The sequence below is a fragment of the Odocoileus virginianus genome, chromosome 3, assembly GCF_023699985.2.
Source record: "Odocoileus virginianus isolate 20LAN1187 ecotype Illinois chromosome 3, Ovbor_1.2, whole genome shotgun sequence".
Taxonomy (NCBI): domain Eukaryota; kingdom Metazoa; phylum Chordata; class Mammalia; order Artiodactyla; family Cervidae; genus Odocoileus; species Odocoileus virginianus.
Genome location: NC_069676.1, coordinates 64,624,024 through 64,642,253, shown reverse-complemented (window position 1 = coordinate 64,642,253; position 18,230 = coordinate 64,624,024). Strand labels below are relative to the sequence as shown.

At 44.9% G+C, this 18,230-nt stretch overlaps 1 long non-coding RNA gene across 1 annotated transcript; it reads left to right on the top strand.

The window, feature by feature from the left end:
• Positions 1 to 2,246: 2,246 nt before the first annotated feature.
• On the top strand, positions 2,247 to 6,103 carry LOC139034444 (uncharacterized). The gene is made up of 2 exons (XR_011486951.1): positions 2,247 to 2,332; positions 3,724 to 6,103. It is a non-coding gene; the product is annotated as an uncharacterized lncRNA (long non-coding RNA).
• The last annotated feature ends 12,127 nt before the right edge of the window (positions 6,104 to 18,230 follow it).

The following is an 18,230-nucleotide window of genomic DNA, read 5'->3' as shown; positions in this document are numbered from 1 at the left end:
TAGAATACCCAAAACAATCTCAAAAGAAAACAGAATTGGAGGATATACACTTCTTGCTTTAAAAACTTACTACAAAGCTACAGTAATCAAACAATGTAGAATAAGAACAGACATATAGATCAATGGAAAGAACTGAGAATCTAAAGATAAAGTATCACGTTTATATTCAATTGATTTTTGATAAGGGTTCCAAGGCAATGCAATGGGGAAAAAGTTCTCTGTTCAGCAAATGGTTCTGGGATGGCTGGACATCCACATTCAAAAGAATGAAGTTTAACCTCTTTCTCACACCATATGACAGATTAACTCAAAATGGATCAAAGACATGAACGTGACAGCTAAAACTCTTACAGAAAAAAGAAGTAAACTTTTGGAACCATGAAATATGCAATGACACAAAAAGCATAAGCAATGAAATAGAAAATAGGCAAAACTATGTATCATCAAAATTAAACTTAAAACTGTACTTCAGAGGACATTATACATTATCAAGAAAGTGAAAAGACAATCCACAGAATGGGAGAAAATATTTGGAAATCATATATCTGCTAGGCATGTAGAATATATAAAGAACTCTTAAAATTCAATAAATAAAAAGACAATCCAATTTTTAAATGGGCAAAAGATCTGAACAGACTTTTCTCCAAAGAAGATATACAAATGGGCAATAATCACATAAAAAGATACTTATTATTCTTAGTCATCAGGGATACACAAATCAAAATCAGAATGAGATATCACTTCATATCCATTAAAATAGCTATAATAAAAAAGACTGTTGAAAAAGTGTTGGTGAAGGTATGAAATTGGAGCCCCTAATCATTGCTGGTAGGAATGTAAAAGAATGCAGCCCCTTTGGAAAACAGTTTGGCAGTTCCTCACAGTTTAAAATGCAGAGTTACCATTAAACTTAGCAATTGCACTTTTAGGTATATTCCTAAGAGAAGTGGAAATATATATTCACAAGAAAACCTGTACATGAATGTTCATAGTAGCATTATTCATAATAGTCTAAAGGTGGAAACAGCTCAAATGTCCATCAAATGATGAATGAATAAATAAAATATGGGACATTCATACTATGGAATATTATTCAGCCACAAAAAGTATGAATTACGGATACATGCTACATCATAGATGAACTTCGAAAATATTATAGTAAGTGAAAGAAGTGTAATATGCTTTTTAAAGGAAATATCCAGAATAGGTTAATCTACAGAGAAATAAGGTAGATTAGTAATTGCCTAGATTTGGCGTAGACACTGGGGAAAATAGGTGGCATTGCTAAAGGGTATGATGTTTCTTTCTGGGGTGATGAAAATGTTATAAAAATTCATCCTGATGATGGTTGCACAACTTCATGAATTAACTAAAACCACTGAACTGTACACTGTAAATAAGTGAATTGAACAGTATGTGAACCATAACTCAATAAAGCTGTTACCAAAAAAATGTTACTATTTGTATGACGACTTTTGGAGACCTTAGGGTATATAGAATATAAGCAGGAATGGGACAAAGAGAGCTGGAGCAGGAGCTTGGGGAGTCTGCGGAGTACGCTGACCTTACATGCATGAATGAAAATGAACATGAGAGAAAAGGACAGCGAGAGACACAGCCACAGCGACCCAGAGGGAGCTCCTGGACTGCAGGGCGAGTGGGCTCCCAGGAGGCAGGGCCCAAACCAGGCCCGCCTCTGCCAGGGCCTGGGACTGTCCTGCCCAGAAGGAGAGACTCCTCAGACACAAAAGTCTCTAGGCGGGGTGACAGGCTTTGAGACTTAGAATGAGGACAAGATGGGTCTCCAGTCTCCTACCTGAGCCCTCTCTTTCTACCATGAGGACACCGAGGTCAAGAGATGAGAGGACTTGGGCAGGGTCCCTGGTGTAGTTAGGGGTTGAGCTGGGCTAACGTTGCAACTTCCTGGGAGACTGAGGGGAACCTGAAATGACAGTGCTATAAATGAAAAAGAGGGATATTAGACGGAAGGAAGGAAGGGAGGGAGAGAACCTGGGAGGAAGAATTCTAATTCTGCAATAACAGAAAGCTCTGTGGAAGAAAGGAAATACAATCAAAGGACATACCTTGGCTCTCTAGGGGTCATCATTGACAAGTCTTAATAATGCAGATGCTTTAAACATAATTTAGGTTAAAACAGAGCTCTTGCTATATTGTAAGATGTGGGCAGGAGAGGGAGGAGAGTGGTGTCAGAAAGTGAACTCTTCATCCATCACAGCAGGAAGTGAAGAGACGGTGCGTAGCACAGATAAATCAAGAAACGGCAGCAGAAGCATATTGTTTAGAGATCTGGAGGCAAGTACTGGAAGAAACGGTGACTTAAAGGCAGCAGCCTCTAGGGGAGGTGGGCGCTGGATGCTTGTTTTTCACTGTGAGTCTTTCAATACTATTTGATTCTTTCAAGCATGTCTATGCATGGCTTTGATCAAAATTTAAAAATTTATTTAAAAGACAACAACCCCAGGCTTCCTTGCTGGCAGTTAGACAGCTGGCCCAGTCCACAGCGCTGTCTCAGGCAGCCTCTGCTAAGCAAGTCTCTCCCTGTGGACGTCGGGGCTCAGAAGCCCCATCCTTGCAGCTTCTCTCACACAGGGCACCTGAGCTCGGAGCAGAGAAGTCCAGGTCAGCCTCGACTTGGGTCTCTGGAGAAGGCCTGCCCCCTTCTCTGTTTACAGCGAAGGAAAACATGCTGGTGGGGCCACAGGGCTTGTCGCTGTATTTGCCGTTTCACTCAGCTTCTTCCTGTGTTGCCAGGGGTGAGGAGGCCTTTCTGTTGACAACCCACCCAGGCAGATCTCACCCTCTTGGGAGGGGTGGTCATGCCACCAAAGGCAGCTTGCTGATTTGCTCCTGCTGGGACAGGTCACCACGGCGGGGGTGGGACGGGGGGTACCAGTGTGACTTGTATCTGAGGAGAAGGGAGTTGCCTCTCAGAGGCACCTGCTAAAACTCAGAAAGGGAAGCCACCACATCTGCTGTGGAAACAAAGAGTGAGACTTCTGTTTGGTCACCGGCTTGGAGCACGGAAACCTCAGTTTCGTGGATGTGAAGTTGCAACTTGAATGTGACTCAGCCTGAAGACTGACATCGGCCCCCGAACCTTTGCCTCATTCTAAAAGGGCAATTTCCCTGCCTGTAAAATACGGAGGTTGGCCTTGTAGTGGTTCTCAACCACGATGGCAAAACCTCTGTTGTGAAGGTTATTGTGGCAACTTGTCCTAATAACAGTTTAAGAAATGAGGTTGGTAAACAAGGTGCTTTTTATGATGTGTAAGGGAGGGCTCAGAGTCCTCCCATGGAATCATTGCTTAAATCTTCACCTTTTTTCTTGAGAGGAAGAAAATAGTGCTAGGTCTGGGAGGGGGACTGGCTGCTGGGTGTGACGTACTGTATGTTGACACTGTTCATCGAATGCACTTAGGAGAAAATGAAAGCAAACCCCAAAACAATTAGATAGGAATCACTGAACTTGAACCTCTCTCAGGGTCATTCCAACTCACAAGCAAATGACCGTGACTATAAACAGGACACTCTATCCAAAGGGACTCCCTCAACACCACGCTTCCCAACATGGCCTATCCTCTGTGGCCTGAGTATGCAGGGTGCCATAAACCGGCCCATGGACATTCTTGCCTTAGGCGTTTGTCAAGCTCTCTCCACTCCGTAATGAACTGTCTTCTCTCCTCATATCCTACCCTTGATCAGGGTCAAGACCCAACTCAAGACAGGCTCCTCCATGAAGATCTGACCAACTGAACCACCACAAACTTCACTTCTTGGATTCTCATAGCACTCACAGTCTGGAGTCCATAATTTCCTACTGCATTATAAACTGCTTTATATTTTACTGATTCTTTGGATCACCAAAAATGACAAGGCAAGGATTAACTGTCATCTTCTGGGGGGGCTGACCCATAGCAACTAGCACAGAGCTGGGCACATCCTAGGCATTACTTGCTTAATTAACACTTCATGAACAATTTCCTGAATGCAAGAGCCAATGGTCAACAATCAAGTCTTCTTTAAAAAAACACCCACAAAATTTAAAACATCATGGTCCCCTAAGGCACCATATCTAAGTCAGTCTTATTGTAATAAGAATGTAAGGGGATATATTTAGAAGTTTCTTCTGTCATTGTTTCCACCAAAAAAATAAAAAGCAGAACTTCATTTATCTTTCCCCTATGAACGTATAGCACACTTGGAGGTTGATGGCTGACTCTGAGTTTTGGATTCTTATCTCATCATTCATATCTTCCCTGAATTTGTCTTGAAGCATCACAACTGAAAAACACAAACAGAATATCATTCTCAGGTATCCCTTCACTTAACACTGAGCTACTGAGTGTATTCTATAAGGCTCAGCCCTGCAGAGTCTCTTTGATCTCAACTGGGCTTTTGGTAAAGTTAGACAAAGCTCTCATTCATTCCCATCTGATTTCTTATTCCGCCTACAAAGGCAGCTGTTCCAAACCTCCGGACACCTCCTGCACTCTCCTTACCAGTCCACCACCTTTACTTTCTGCAGAGGACCTCATCTCCTGCCTTATTTAGAAGATAGAGACCACACACCATGGACCCACTAAATATCTCCCTATTCCATAAAAAGATAAATGCCTGATAACCACAGGTCTACAACGGCCTAAGGATGATGCAAACATGAAATCAAAAGACCTATCAATGAAGTCATCATTGAGTCTTTCTTGGGCAGCTCTCCAGGTCATGTTTACTTTCTCCTCTCCTTATACTGTTTCTGAGTTGCCGCAAGTCTATCAAAATGCCACTTAGCCAGAATGATCCCTGCAAGAAATTCTGCCTGAACCCAAGCTCTGCCTTTTCAAAACAGTTTCTTCCCAGAATTGGCACCCACATTGTTTTCACCTCTGCTGCTAGGGTGCAAGAGGTATGACCTGATTGGTGGTCTTCTGAGGCACATCGCACACAGTCCTCAGCACAGTGGCCAGGGTGTGGTAGCCGGTACCCAACCTCTTTGCATTCTGGGAGACATCCCACACCCACTGACCACATTCTGAAGTGTCTTTGTACAGACAAGGCCTTCCAGGGGCCTTGATAGAATCTGTAAATCACAAAGTGCCTTTCAGTTTCCCTTTCAATTGGCTCGGGGGTACAGAGAGACCACAGATTTGTCTTCTTCAATTGACACACAAGGTATACTTAATAAACTGTCCCTTTAGGAATGGAAGGCAGCCGTCTAAAGGGGCCACACACTCAGGAACCTCCTTCTCGCCTCTGTTTCCAGGGTCTTTTCTTCTTCTCAGACTGGAGTTTACAGACATGATCTCATCCGTGGGCTCCTGTGGCAACAGGTAGATAACGGGCTGGGCAGGCTGCTTTCAGTTCCCCAGTTTTCAAAGTCAGAGAGGTAGTGGCTAATTGAAAGGCACACAGCAAGGCAGGGATAAACCCTGTGTCTGAAGACCATGGCATACTGCTCTCTCTCTGCCTGCATGCCCTTAACATTTTTGGTGGGGTTGCAAAATGCTGAATGTCCACAGAGGAAGAGGTCCTTCCTGATCTATGTGTTGAAATGTGAGAACTACCTCTGGGCGTCTGCTTGGTAAATTCCTTCCCCCTTCTCTCTGCCTACTCCAGCTACATCTCTGCCTACTTCAGTCCCCTACTCAGGAGCGTGTCCCAGCTGAAGCCCTTACTGACACCACTACTTATCAGGCTTTCCTTTGGCTAGCTTTTGCAACTCAACCTGGGACTGGGTTTCATGGTCACAGAGACCAACTCCCCTGGGAAAAGCAAAATCCAGGAAGGTTCTGGAGGTACAAGGGTTGAAAAGAACTCTGTGTGGACAACACCTCCTCCTCCCAAACTGGGACTCCTCTTAGCACATCAAGGAACTCCTGTCGCTCCTCATCCCCCAGCAGTGAAGACTTAACTGGCCAACTCACAGAAAGGCTGTTCTTGGACATGGCCTCCAGCAATGAAGTGTCTGCTGGGTAACCAGGGTGGAACCTTCCTGATGGGAGGCCCTCTAAAGCCATGGAATTCTTTAGCAGAATCAACCATGACAACAATAAAAAAATTTGTCATCTTAAATTGACACAATATATAATGTAGCATGAGTCACATTCTTAATGATGATGTCATTAATACATTACAACAATAGACATACACATAAAATAGTCCTTACTATGTGTTAGACCGTTTACATAGCATTTTCATGCAGCCCTTGTTTAATAAGAGCATCCAATGAAGTACCAGCTCTTTGCCTGGTACCTGGCATACTGTGTCACTGCCAGGGGCAGCAGCATCCTCCACCCTCTTGCCCCACCTTCACTACTAATGCAGGGTCCATCCTCTAGACCCGAGACTCAGCTTTGCTCCTCAGAACAATAAGACCAAAGGCCTTTTACAAAAGCTCCAATGAGATGACTGATGTCTGGTTTCATCAGCTACAAGTGAATAATTAATACTTGCCAGTAAAGAAATAGACTCATTGTTATGGTAGCCACATGGAGGCTATAAAAGGCCATTTTGTGCAGCCCGTGGTGGAACCCTGGGGCCAACAGCAGCCAAAAGAAACCTCTTTGAGAGGGTAGGCTGATCCTCAAACATGGAGGCTGGAGGAGCTCAGCACTGTTTTCCAGGAATGCTGTTCCCAATGTTAATTAGCTGGTTGCTTATTCATCACCTAATTCAGCTTGCTGGTCAATGACAGCAGCCGAGGCCCACTGAATGCTCAAGAGGACGTAATATATCAGAGGGGACATGCACTATCCCCTCAAGACTTTTTTCCACTTTTTAAATTTTCTTGTCTACCGTCTTCTGTGGGTCAGCCTCTGATTTGATTGGAGTAAAACTCTCTGATCCTGGTGGATTTTACACCCTCCTCCTGGTCTAATGTGTAAAATGACTTTTTCCCTTTCCACTTCCAGCAGGGACTGAACAAAGTAGGCTTGGGTGCTTACGGAACCAGTCAGAACTGGCCAGAAAATATAATAAAGCAGCTTAGTGAGCAGAGCTCTAATGCCTCCAGCCAGAATCTCAGCCTGCAGGACTAGCCAGAGGAACTGGCTTTGTGAGCAATAACACACTCTCCTTGTGGCCTCGGAGCTGCCCTGGCAGATGGCAGCCAGTGCCAACAAGTAACTCTCTATGGGAAAGTCTCACCTCCTCCAAGTGGTCACTGGGTGCTCAATAATACCCTCGAGTGACAGTAACCCTGACCGGTTACACACACATATACACACACACACAACTCTTATGGTATTTTTGTCCTCAGGGCCAAAGTCGCCCTTGCAACAACAAAACAGAGGTGACAGCTGCTAGCTGTTGTCATTTCAGCAAGCTGTTCCCCCAAACTGCTACCCAGTTCCCCACCCCCACCTCCAGCCCACTGCCTGAAATTCCACCACTAGAGATATCAAATATTATTTACTTAAAGCTTTATTTTCCATTAAAATACCTCCAAGTCTCTGTTTCCTTTCTGGTCAAATGACTTCTGAAGCACCTGCTCTATGTCTATGGGAGATTCTTGTGTATTTAGCTCTTGAGGATTAATGTGTTTACTGGCTCCTTTTTTGAAAACAATTTTTGACACAGGCAAATAGCCAGTGGGGATGGTGGATCGGCAGGGCAGTATCTGGAACTGGAGGTGGGTGGTCTTAGGGAGGGTCTGATGGTGGAGGAAACAACTTTTAAGTCCTTCACCATCCTGCCAGCAAAATAAACCTAGATGTATCGCTCTCCAGCATTGTGATCTCCACCACTGCTAGCAGGGCTTGAAACAGGGCCTGTGCCCAGGAGTAACGTAAGACACCCCCTGCGCTGGGGACACAGTCAGAAGGTGGAAAGGGGGAGTGTGGGAACCAGCACTCTCCTGATTTTCTCCGCAAGCAGGCAGGACTGCCCCAGGCTCCCGGTCAAGCCTTGAAGGCACCAGCAAGCGGGCAGGAAAAGATCCTTGTCCTCTTCCTGGCCTGGCTGTAAGGGCCTGTCAACCCTTGGCGAGCCTTTCTGCTGTAGAGGTCAAAGTCAAATTCCCTGGGCTGGGGAGGGCACCTGGGCAGTCCGAGGGTTCTGCTCTGCCAGGTTCTCCATACAGAGAACCATACTCTTGTCGGACCATGCTTCCCACCCCCGCCCCCACTGCACACGAAGAGCACGCCCTTCTCTTCCTTTTCACACGGTGTACCCTTGGAGGGGGAGGGCTGTCCTGAAAAGCAGATGCCACTACAGACAGGTAGGCATCTTCCCGAGTCTTCAGAGCTCAGGAAAACCCAACATTTACCTCAGGAGTACAGCCCACTCCCCCGCTTCCCCCACCTCCTCTCCCGCCTCCAGACAGCCTGGAGGGAGAGCGATGCTAGGCCGGAAGGCTTCAAAGCGGGTCAGGCGTGTCTCCTCTCTCATTAATGCCCGCACCCCTAAACATCGCCTCTTCGCCCCTCGCCCCACCCATCTCACGTTCACTGCAGGGCGCTGTGAGCCCAAGGAGGCTGCCAGGCGGGCCCAGGCGGCCCTCGCTAGCCCTGGAGGAGGTGATGGTGGCCGCGGCCGCAGAGGCGGCGGCCGGCGCTCTGCAGTACCTGGGTGCGGGGAGACCACCGCCGCCGCCGGGCTCGCGGCCGCTGCAGGTGTCTCCGGAGCTTGGGATGAGCGCCGCGTCCTCCCGGGCCGGTGGCTCCGGCCCAGGCCGCGCACCTGCTGCTGCTGCCACCGCCACCGCGCCCCAGCTCCGCCGTGCGTCGGCGCCTCCCTGCAGCGGGTACGCACCGCGGGGCCCAGGGTGGGCCGGAGCGGGTAGGGGGCTGTTCCGGACCTGAGGCCCAGCCTCGGAGGGTTTCGGGGTTCCCAGGCCGCGCTAGCCCAGCCTCCGAGCCGAGCACCCCCGCGGGGCTCGGAGAAGGGTGCAGACCCCTCGCGCATCCTTATGGCCGCGTCGCCATGCCCAGCAGGATCCCGGTCCCCACGCAGTCCCCGAGGCCTGCGAGTCTGGGTCTTACCTGGGTCTTGCGGCAGGTCTAAGCGAGCGGCCGGAGGCTACCGCGGGGCCCCGCGCCGGGGCGCAGGATGCTCTGCCGGGCTCCGCTTGGCGGCCGCCGCGCTGGGCCCCGCCCTCGGCCCCGCCCCTCCACCCTCCGCGGCTCCGCCTCTGTTCCTGAGATCCCGCCCCTTCGCCGCCGCGGCTGTCACACAAAGAGCCGGAAATGGCTGCGACCAGGGGCTCCCGGTGCACCCCTTATGGCGGCCCGCGCATCCTGGCCTGCACCTCGGACTTCCCCCGGCAAGGAGAGCCAGCAGCGCCGCTTAGGGTGGACTTGTTCCCCAGGAGCTCCCAGGCTTGGGAGCCACACCTGCAGCTGTGGGAGGACTGAAGCTTTGGGCTCCTTTGGTATCTCATAGACCTCGCATTATTTCTAAGTGCTCATTTATCTCCCTAATATTTATCGAGCACCTGTTTTGTTCCAAGTACCGTGCCAGGAGCAGAGTAGGCACTGGTGTACAAAAGACGGGCTCCCTGTCCTTTTGGAGCTTATCATCTGTTTAGGAGAGACCAGATAAATTTACCTAGCAAATGCCCAGTTTCAACTGGGAGACATTCTGTGAAGAAAAAGAACAGGGTGAAGGGACAGAAAAACCTGAGGGTTGGGGAGAAGGGGCTTCCACCAACAGAATCTGATCCCAAATGCTGCTCCTCTTGTTCAGAAATACATTCTCACTCTCCCTTTCACTTCCCTTGGGGGCAAAGCCCTGAAGCTGCCGTCTCTTAAGCAGGGAACTCCCTCGACTTCATTCAGTTCAGTTCAGTCCCTCAATCATGACCGACTCTTTGTGGTCCCATGGACTGCAGCACGTGAGGTTTCCCTGTCCATCATCGGCTCCTGGAGCTTATGCAAACTCAAGTCCATCAAGTCAGTGATGCCATCCAATCATCTCATCCTCTGTCATCCCCTTTTTCTCCTGCCTTCAATCTTTCCCAGCATCAGGGTCTTTTCCAATGAGTCAGTTCTTTGCATCAGGTGGCCAAAGTATTGGAGTTTCAGCTTCAGCATCAATCCTTCCAGTGAATATTCAGGACTGATCTCCTTTAAGATGGACTGGTTGGATCTCCTTGCAGTCCAAGGAACTCTCAAGAGTCTTCTCCAACACCACAGTTTAACAGCACCAATTCTTTGGCACTCAGCTTTCTTTATAGCCCAACTCACATCCATACATGATTACTGGAAAAACCATAGCTTTGACTAGACAGACCTTTGGTGGCAAAGTAATGTCTCTGCTTTTTAACATTCTGTCTAGGTTGGTGATAGCTTTTCTTCCGAGAAGCAAGCGTCTTTTAATTTCATGGCTGAAGTCACCATCTGCAGTGATTTTGGAGCCCCAGAAAATAAAGTCTGTCACTGTTTCCATTATTTCCCCATCTATTTGCCAAGAAGTGATGGGACCGGATGCCATGATCTTAGTTTTCTGAATGCTGAGTTTTAAGCCAACTTTTTCACTCTCCTCTTTCACTTTCTTCAAGAGGCTCTTTAGTTCATTCAAGAAGACTTAATTGCCTAATGGACAGGAAGGCGAATACATGGTAACAGGAAGTATTTTCTGGCAAAACCTGGGAAAGAACTGAGAGGACAGGCACCTTTCTCTTCAAGACTTACCTCATTTAGTGCTCTCCACAGAAATGGGTCTCTGTAAGCTGCCTGGGGGGCCCTCAAGCTAGGGGAAGTCAGGCAGCACTGAATTTCAACCTTGGGATCCCTGAACAAGTCACTTCACTCTATGCCTGAGATGCCACCCTATCTACAATGTGGGGAGATGAATTGCTTTTCCTATTTCACAAGGTAAATAATTTGAAAACATTTGAGACATTTTAAAGTTAAGGGGTAAAGTTTTGCTACAGGGGAATCTTTCTGAAATATTTCTGAAGAGCTCACAAATTTCTAGTTAATCACTCAGCTATTCCTATGGGCTATTTATAGAGAAGCCCCATTACTCAACACTCAGCAAAGAACTTGTGAAAGTCTTTGCCCTCACTGATCTCACATCATTTCCCTAGCACACAGCATTCATAATCCTTTGTGGTTTAATGTTACATCACTCATTCTAATTTAGATTGCTATTTCAGAAAGGATGACATACATGTATATATATGTATGTCATATATATTAATATATATATATTCTCACTGGTGCCATGTGAGAAAGCTGTGGGGGTGTTTGTGGAGGATGGCTTTGAAAACCAGAAGTGAAGTTTCCTTCTTTTTTTAAAATTTTTAATTTTCTACTGTGATCCTTGGGATTTTGGGTGTCAGTGATTACAAATATGTAACAGTGAGAGACAGGATTTTCATTCTAAATGGAATATTATTTTAGATGCTGTAAATTTCTGGCAAACATATTTCTCCCTGTGGTCCCTTCCCTGTCTTTTCACCTTGCAGGAACACGTTGCTTGAAACAAACAAAAAAAGATGATTATGTCTATAGTTGGTTAGATCTTGGGCAAAAATAATTCCCTGATCCCTGAATTCTGTTTGCTTATAAGGGGAAGCAACATGGTCTTTCTTTCTTTTTTTTTTTTTTTTTTTTGCAACATGGTCTTATTGAAACCACTGCTTTGGAAATACAGAGGCTTGCTTTTTGGTCCTGATTTTGCAACTAAGTTATCTGAGATAAGTCACTTCACCTATTTCCTCATCTGTACAATGAAGTAGGTTAGATGTGCTCCAAGGTCCTGCTGCATGTGGGATACTGCATAAGTTAAAACAAAGGACATGCCCAGGCCAGGCTTAAAGTACACTAGCTCTCACTGCTCTCAGGATGGAGCCAGAACTCCTTCCCAGGGCCCACAAGTGTCTGCATGATCTGTCTCCATACCTCTCCAGTCTCTTGTGCTGTGAAACAGCTTGCTGTGCTTCAGCTAAGAGGAATCTTTACATTTCCCAAACTTGCTGTATTCTCTCTTGCATTTAGGCTTTGCGCAGGCTGGACGTTTTTGCTTCGCATGATCTCTCTATTTCCTGCACTTTCTACACTCCTCCATAATGCTGGCTAACTTCCAGTCATCCTTCTGATATCTGCTCAGCTGTCACTTCCTCCATGACCCCTCCCTGTTTGAATTGGGTTAGGGTCAGCGTTCATACTCCCTGGGTTTCCTCTACCTTACTACTTATTATGCTGTGTTGTAATTATTGATATACTTGCCTATATACCACCATTTGAACATAAAATCTAAGGGAGCAGAGATGGCATCTTACTCTCTATTGAATCCTCAGGGCCTAGTACATAACAGGTGTTCTTTTACGTAAAATAATAGAAATAATAGTAAAAGTGGATCAAATAAATAATTGAAAGTGAAATCTTAGCTTACATGTTGCTTGAAACTTGTAGCTCTCTGTCTACTGCCTTCAGATAGATGTCCTTCCCATTCAACCCAGGCTGCACCATCAGCAGTGAGAGGACCACAGTTATGAGGTGAGAATTGCTTTGCTGCTTGCAGAGCTGTGGGCCACATATTGTGGTTCTGTGTGTGCCAACGTTGCCTTGTTTTTAGAAAAGCCCTAAGTCAATTAGGACACCTAGGTCTCCATATAAAATCCATTGGCAGACCTTGCTTCATGAAAACCAATAGTGGAGCATCTGGAGTGGGCGTAAGAATTAGTTATGAAAACAGGACAGAGCCATAGACCTAGAGAATGAACTTGTGGTTACTGGTGGGGAAAGAATGGCAGGAAAGGATAGTTAGGGAGTTTGGGATAGACATGTACACATTGTGATACTTACAGTGGATAAACCAACAAGGACCTACTATATAGCACAGGAAACTGTGCCTGATGTCATGTGGCAGCCTGGGTGGGAGGGGAGTTTGGGACAGAATGGATACACATATACACATGGCTGAGTTACTCTTTTGTACACCTGAAATTATCAGAACATTGCTGATATTTCTCTAGTATAAAATAAAAAGTTAAAATAAAAAAGACACATTCCAGCAACAACAACAACGGAAGAATTGGTTCTGGAGAGAGGAAACATAAATGTTAATAATGGCTAACATTTATCAAATGCATTATCTCATTTAATGTTTAAAATTATCCTGTGAGGAAACTGTAACCAATAGTCCTATATTATAATTGAGGTAACTAAGGCAGGCTAGATACCTTGCTCAAGATAGTGAGACCAAAGCTCATGCTTTTAACTTTTAACCAAATTACATATAGTCTTATTTCCCTCCTCCCAAACAGAATCCTTGTATTCTGTGTCATTACTGTGTCATCTTATTCAAAAAACATATTTAATACAAGTTTTAGTGACATATGGTATTAAAATGCTTCTAAATCCATAATAATGTTTTTAACAAAGGAAAAGGAATGTGAGATGGAGAAAAAAAATGTGAATAAATAAAAAAAAAATCTCCATGTGCAATGAGCTTGCTACAGATTTAATTCATGTAGTTAAACATTCATGTAGTTAGCAGGAAAAGAGAAACGTGATGGTCAGTTTCTCAATTTACATTGTCCATTAGATAAAGCCTGACCACTTGGTTAAAATTGCCTCATTTTACACATGAAAGAATGGGGGCCCAGAGAGGGGAAGGGTTGCCCAAGGCCAGCTGGACCCAGACCCAGGGCTTTTCATAGGAAACTGGGTTGCCTATTTCCTTTTTTGAATCTGAAATAATTTGTTAAAGCAGATTTTTTAAACAGTTATTGGAGGTTTATTTGGTATCAGTCTCTATGCCAAGTACTGTGTATGGATGGGCAAATTTTATCCTCACAAAATCTTCAGAATCCTGTTGTTTTATAGGTGAAATATTGGGGGCATCCCCTCTCTTCTTTGCTGTCTTTTTCTCACTGCTCACATCTCACAACTTCTAGAGAACTGGTCTCCCCTGAAGGTCATGTATTTTCTGTATAACTTGACAGCAAAGAAACTTTCATCATTATTTAAACAAATACTGTTTACAATAATTTTGGATAAGAACTGATAAGGAGACCTCGAGCGTATTCCAGATTTGGAATGCAGCAGTGTAGCTGAGGTACAGTGAGTTTGGTGCTGCTGTATTCTCGGGGGCTAGCATCGTGGCCCTATAATCAACCCCACCAAATGGTTGGGAGCGTGGAATTCGGGAACAGATAGGTCTGGCTTCAGGCCTGCATTCTGCCTCTTACTAATTATGGAACCATGAATGGTTTTCCCAGTTTACTGAGCCCCGTGTTCTGTGCCTAGTCGCTCGGTTGTGTCTGAAGCCCTCCAGGCTCCTCTGCCCATGGGGACTCTCCAGGCAAGAATACTGGAGAGGGTTGCCATGCTTCGTCCAGGGCATCTTCCCAAGCCAGGGATGGAACCCAGGTCTCCCACATTGCAGGCGGAGTCTTTACTGTCTGAGCCAGCCCTGTACTCCGCATCTATAAAATTAAGATGATCGTAATTGTTTCTTTCCCTTAGATTCTTGGAAGGTTAAATGAAACAATCAGTGTCACACTCAGCAGAGCCATCATATGTACTCAAAAATGGGAGCTTTTGTTGTTGTGTGTTTTTTTTTTTAATATCACCATGGTTCAAATTTTGACATGATCTCTAGGAAGAATGCAGGATTTGGAATAAGATCTGAGTTCTAATCTCACTTGTGTTGAGTAGCTCTACAACATCACACATGCTGTGTGTCACTTCCCTTTTCTATCAAGTGAGACCCTCTCTTCACCCACTCTTTCATCTCAACGCTGCTGGAGAGATCAAGCATCATCTTAGATGGGAAAGTGCTTTGAGATATACACACCAGAAAAGCAAATAAATGTGTAGCTTGTCTCAGTTTATAGACATTTGTACTCAAAATGAACCTGAGAAAAGGAAAAGGGACCAGGAACTCCTTGGTAGCTCTAGATGGGTGGAGAGGGGAATGAGTAGATGTGAATCTGGATGGTGAGGAACCAGAATCCTCTAAGTTCCTTTAACGGATTCTCCAGCACCTGCTGGCTTTGGGCCCAAGGTTCCCAGTGCTAACATAGAAATAATGCTGGGGAAGAAGGTGGAATAAGGTGTGTTTTTATGCATGTTGGTTTCTCTGGTCTGACATGTTCTTCTAGGTCCTCCCTCTCTTAGGAACTCCCATTGACCCTTTAGGACACAGCTCAAATATCACTTCCTCTGTGAAACCCTCCCTGATCCCTTGCATGTTTTCACTCTTTCTCTCTACTCACTGTACCGTGACCTCTGTTCCATCATATGACCTCCAGCAGCCCTTTGCGATCACAGTTGATTTTCATTATTTTATGTTTATGTTTTATAAAGTCACCTGATTTACACATAATCTTGTTTTATGCATATTTCTGTTCAAAAACACCTTGTTTAGTATGTATTGTGGATGTATTAACATTGAATTCACAGTCAACAGCATCATAAGTCATGCTGAGTGAAATTCACCTAACCCACATTTACCATATAATATACATCACAGTGTTCTTTCACTTACGTGAGGTGATACCTCAGTTCTGTGCTTCAGGGTCACTTTAAACAGCAAAATGACTAATAAAGTGTACACAAGTGCAAAAAGTGTGACACTAAACAGACCTCAAAAAAGACACTAGTTTATGGTATGAGCTGAAACGAGAAGGCAGAGCCTTGCCTTGTTCAACCTCACCTGGGAATGTGCTTGTAGAGTGACTCAAAATTTTCATGGTTCTGAGCATGGGCATGTCCTGAATGACATGTGTGGAAAGGCTGCAAGAATTGATTTGGGATTACAAATAAATCTTAGTGAGTAGGCAGTTTGTAAGTATAGACTCTGCAAATAAGGAGGATCAATTGCATTTATTTATGCGTTGGATTTTTTTTTCTTTTACTAGCTGAGGCTTCTTACAGGAAGGTTGGCCTCTGTACTGGATATCTTCTCTTGCTCCTCCAGTCCTATTTCTCACTGTTCTCACCCTGCCTTCTTGCCTGGAGACTGGCCTGTAGACAATTGCTCTAGAATTTCCTTGTTCTCTGGCTTCCAGCGGACAGAGAGATTGGCTAGCAGCCCCAGCAGTTGATGGGGGAAGGAAGAGAATGGGGCCAGCATATTTATTCTGCAGTTTCCTCCTTGTGATGTTGTCCTGGGCTTCCGCTGTCCCTCACTAAAGGTCCTGTGCTCTCAAGGCAACTTTCCCCAGGTGACTCTCTGCTTCCAGAGTCAAATGACTGCTCCAATTCCTCATCTTTTGGAGGCCTGGGGATAGTGACTGCCCCTTGGCAGCTCTTTTCCTCCTTGCTACTTCCTGTGGTTCATTTAAACCCACCTTGTGTTAAGTAGTTCTTTTATAGGCCATCCTTGAATTATCTTAATTTGACTGTGGTGTGTTTGGTCCTACTGATAAGGTATCTTATTCATCATATATGCCTGACACAGTGCCAAGAAATAGCAGGTGAATGGTAACAAATTATCTCTAAAACTCCTTCTAACAGTATCTGTATGATTCTGTTATCCCAGAAGCCAGTTGCTCATGGTGACCTGAGAAGAATCACAGTCATAGAAGATAACCCCCCACCCCCAACACACAGTTTTGCCACCAAGGGGTGGTTCTGGGGAGTGAGTTTGGTGCACCAAATTTCTAGCACTTTCCTCAAAGTCACTGCAAATAAATATTTACTCTAAGTGAAAATATGTGCTCTCTGTTTGAATGAAGCTTCAACTCTATCCTCCTCTTCCTGATCAGAGCACCTTTCTGAGCCCCTCAAAAAAATCTACGGCCCCTTCTGCACACACACACACACACACACACACACACCCTGCCCCTCTTGCTGAATGGCGTATATTCTGCCTTTTTCCTGAGTGTGGTGGTCTTATGTGTTGGGAGATCCCAGGCAGAGTAGAGTCTGCAGGATAAATGTTCTCTGAGAAGCAGATCTGCTCATCCAACCTGCTATATATTTCCTTTCTGGGTCATTTGCCAGTGGGTGTCAAGCCCAGAGGTGAGTTCCACAAAGGACAGTGTGGAAGCCACAGGCTTTCTTACTGGTCCTTAATGGTCCTCGTGTGTACGAGCTGGTTCCTGTGGTAGACGTGGACATTTGGTGAAATGAAAGGTACAGGGAGAATTATAATAACCCAGCTTTTATTCCACTGGGATTTTAGGAAAGAGAATAGATGTGCCTTGCTGTCCAACTGTGGCTTAAAGACTCAGAATTACATTGCCACATGTCACCCACACAGGAGATGACAGTGAATGAGTATGAACAATAATCTGGTACTAGGAACAAGGCAGAAATCTTTTCCAGATTGGTTTCTCTTCCACCAGCTTTGCCTCTCTCAAATCCACTCACCACAGTGGTGCCAGAATATATTTTTAAATGCAAATTTGACCTTCTCTCCTTGTTCAAAGACATTTTTTCTCTCTACAAGTAGAGTTTCAGTATTTGTGTGTGTGTGTGTTTTAAAATCTAGGTCCTTGTCTATAGATTTATAGCCTTAATTTCAATTTGTCTACTCCTTTTATTATCCTCACCCTTACTGAGACCACACACACACACACGCACACACACACATACTCCTTAGGTTCCAGCAATGATAAACAGATAATAGCTTCTCAATATGTTTTGTTTCCTCTATCTTTCTACCTGGAAAATACTTCTCTTATTTCTGCCCATTGGCTTGCCTAAAAATCCCATAATTCATCTTCAAAACTGAGTCAGATGTGATGTCTTCTGTGGTAGTGCTTCCAAAATTTTAATGTACATATGATCACGTGTAGATCATGTTAAAATGTAGATTCTCATCCAGTGGATCTCAGGGTGGAGGCAGAGAATTTGGGTTTCTCACAGGCTAGTAATGCTGCTGTTTGCTGGTCCAGGGACCACAATTTGAGTAGCAAGATTCTAGAAAGTTTCTACTGACATTGCCCTTTGTCTGAGAGATTCCATCACTTTTTCTGAGCTCTTTTCTACTTCGACCTTATTTCTGTTATTGCTCTAATTCCTGTATTATAATTTTGCTTGTGTATATGTTCGCCTTCTCAACCATACCTGGAATGTCTTTTTAAAGTAAAGACTGTGTCTTTTTCATTTTTGTTTCTGCAAGGACAAAACATAGGAAGGAACAAACAAAGGAACATAGGAAGCATTTGATATTTACTTGATGAAAAAAATGTTAAGTGATATATAGTCTCTACTTGTCTGTGTAATGTGAAACTATGTAACCATTATTATTTAAGGAAAACTTTTGGTTGTCTGACATTTGGCTAAATATGGACCCAGGCAATGGATACAATA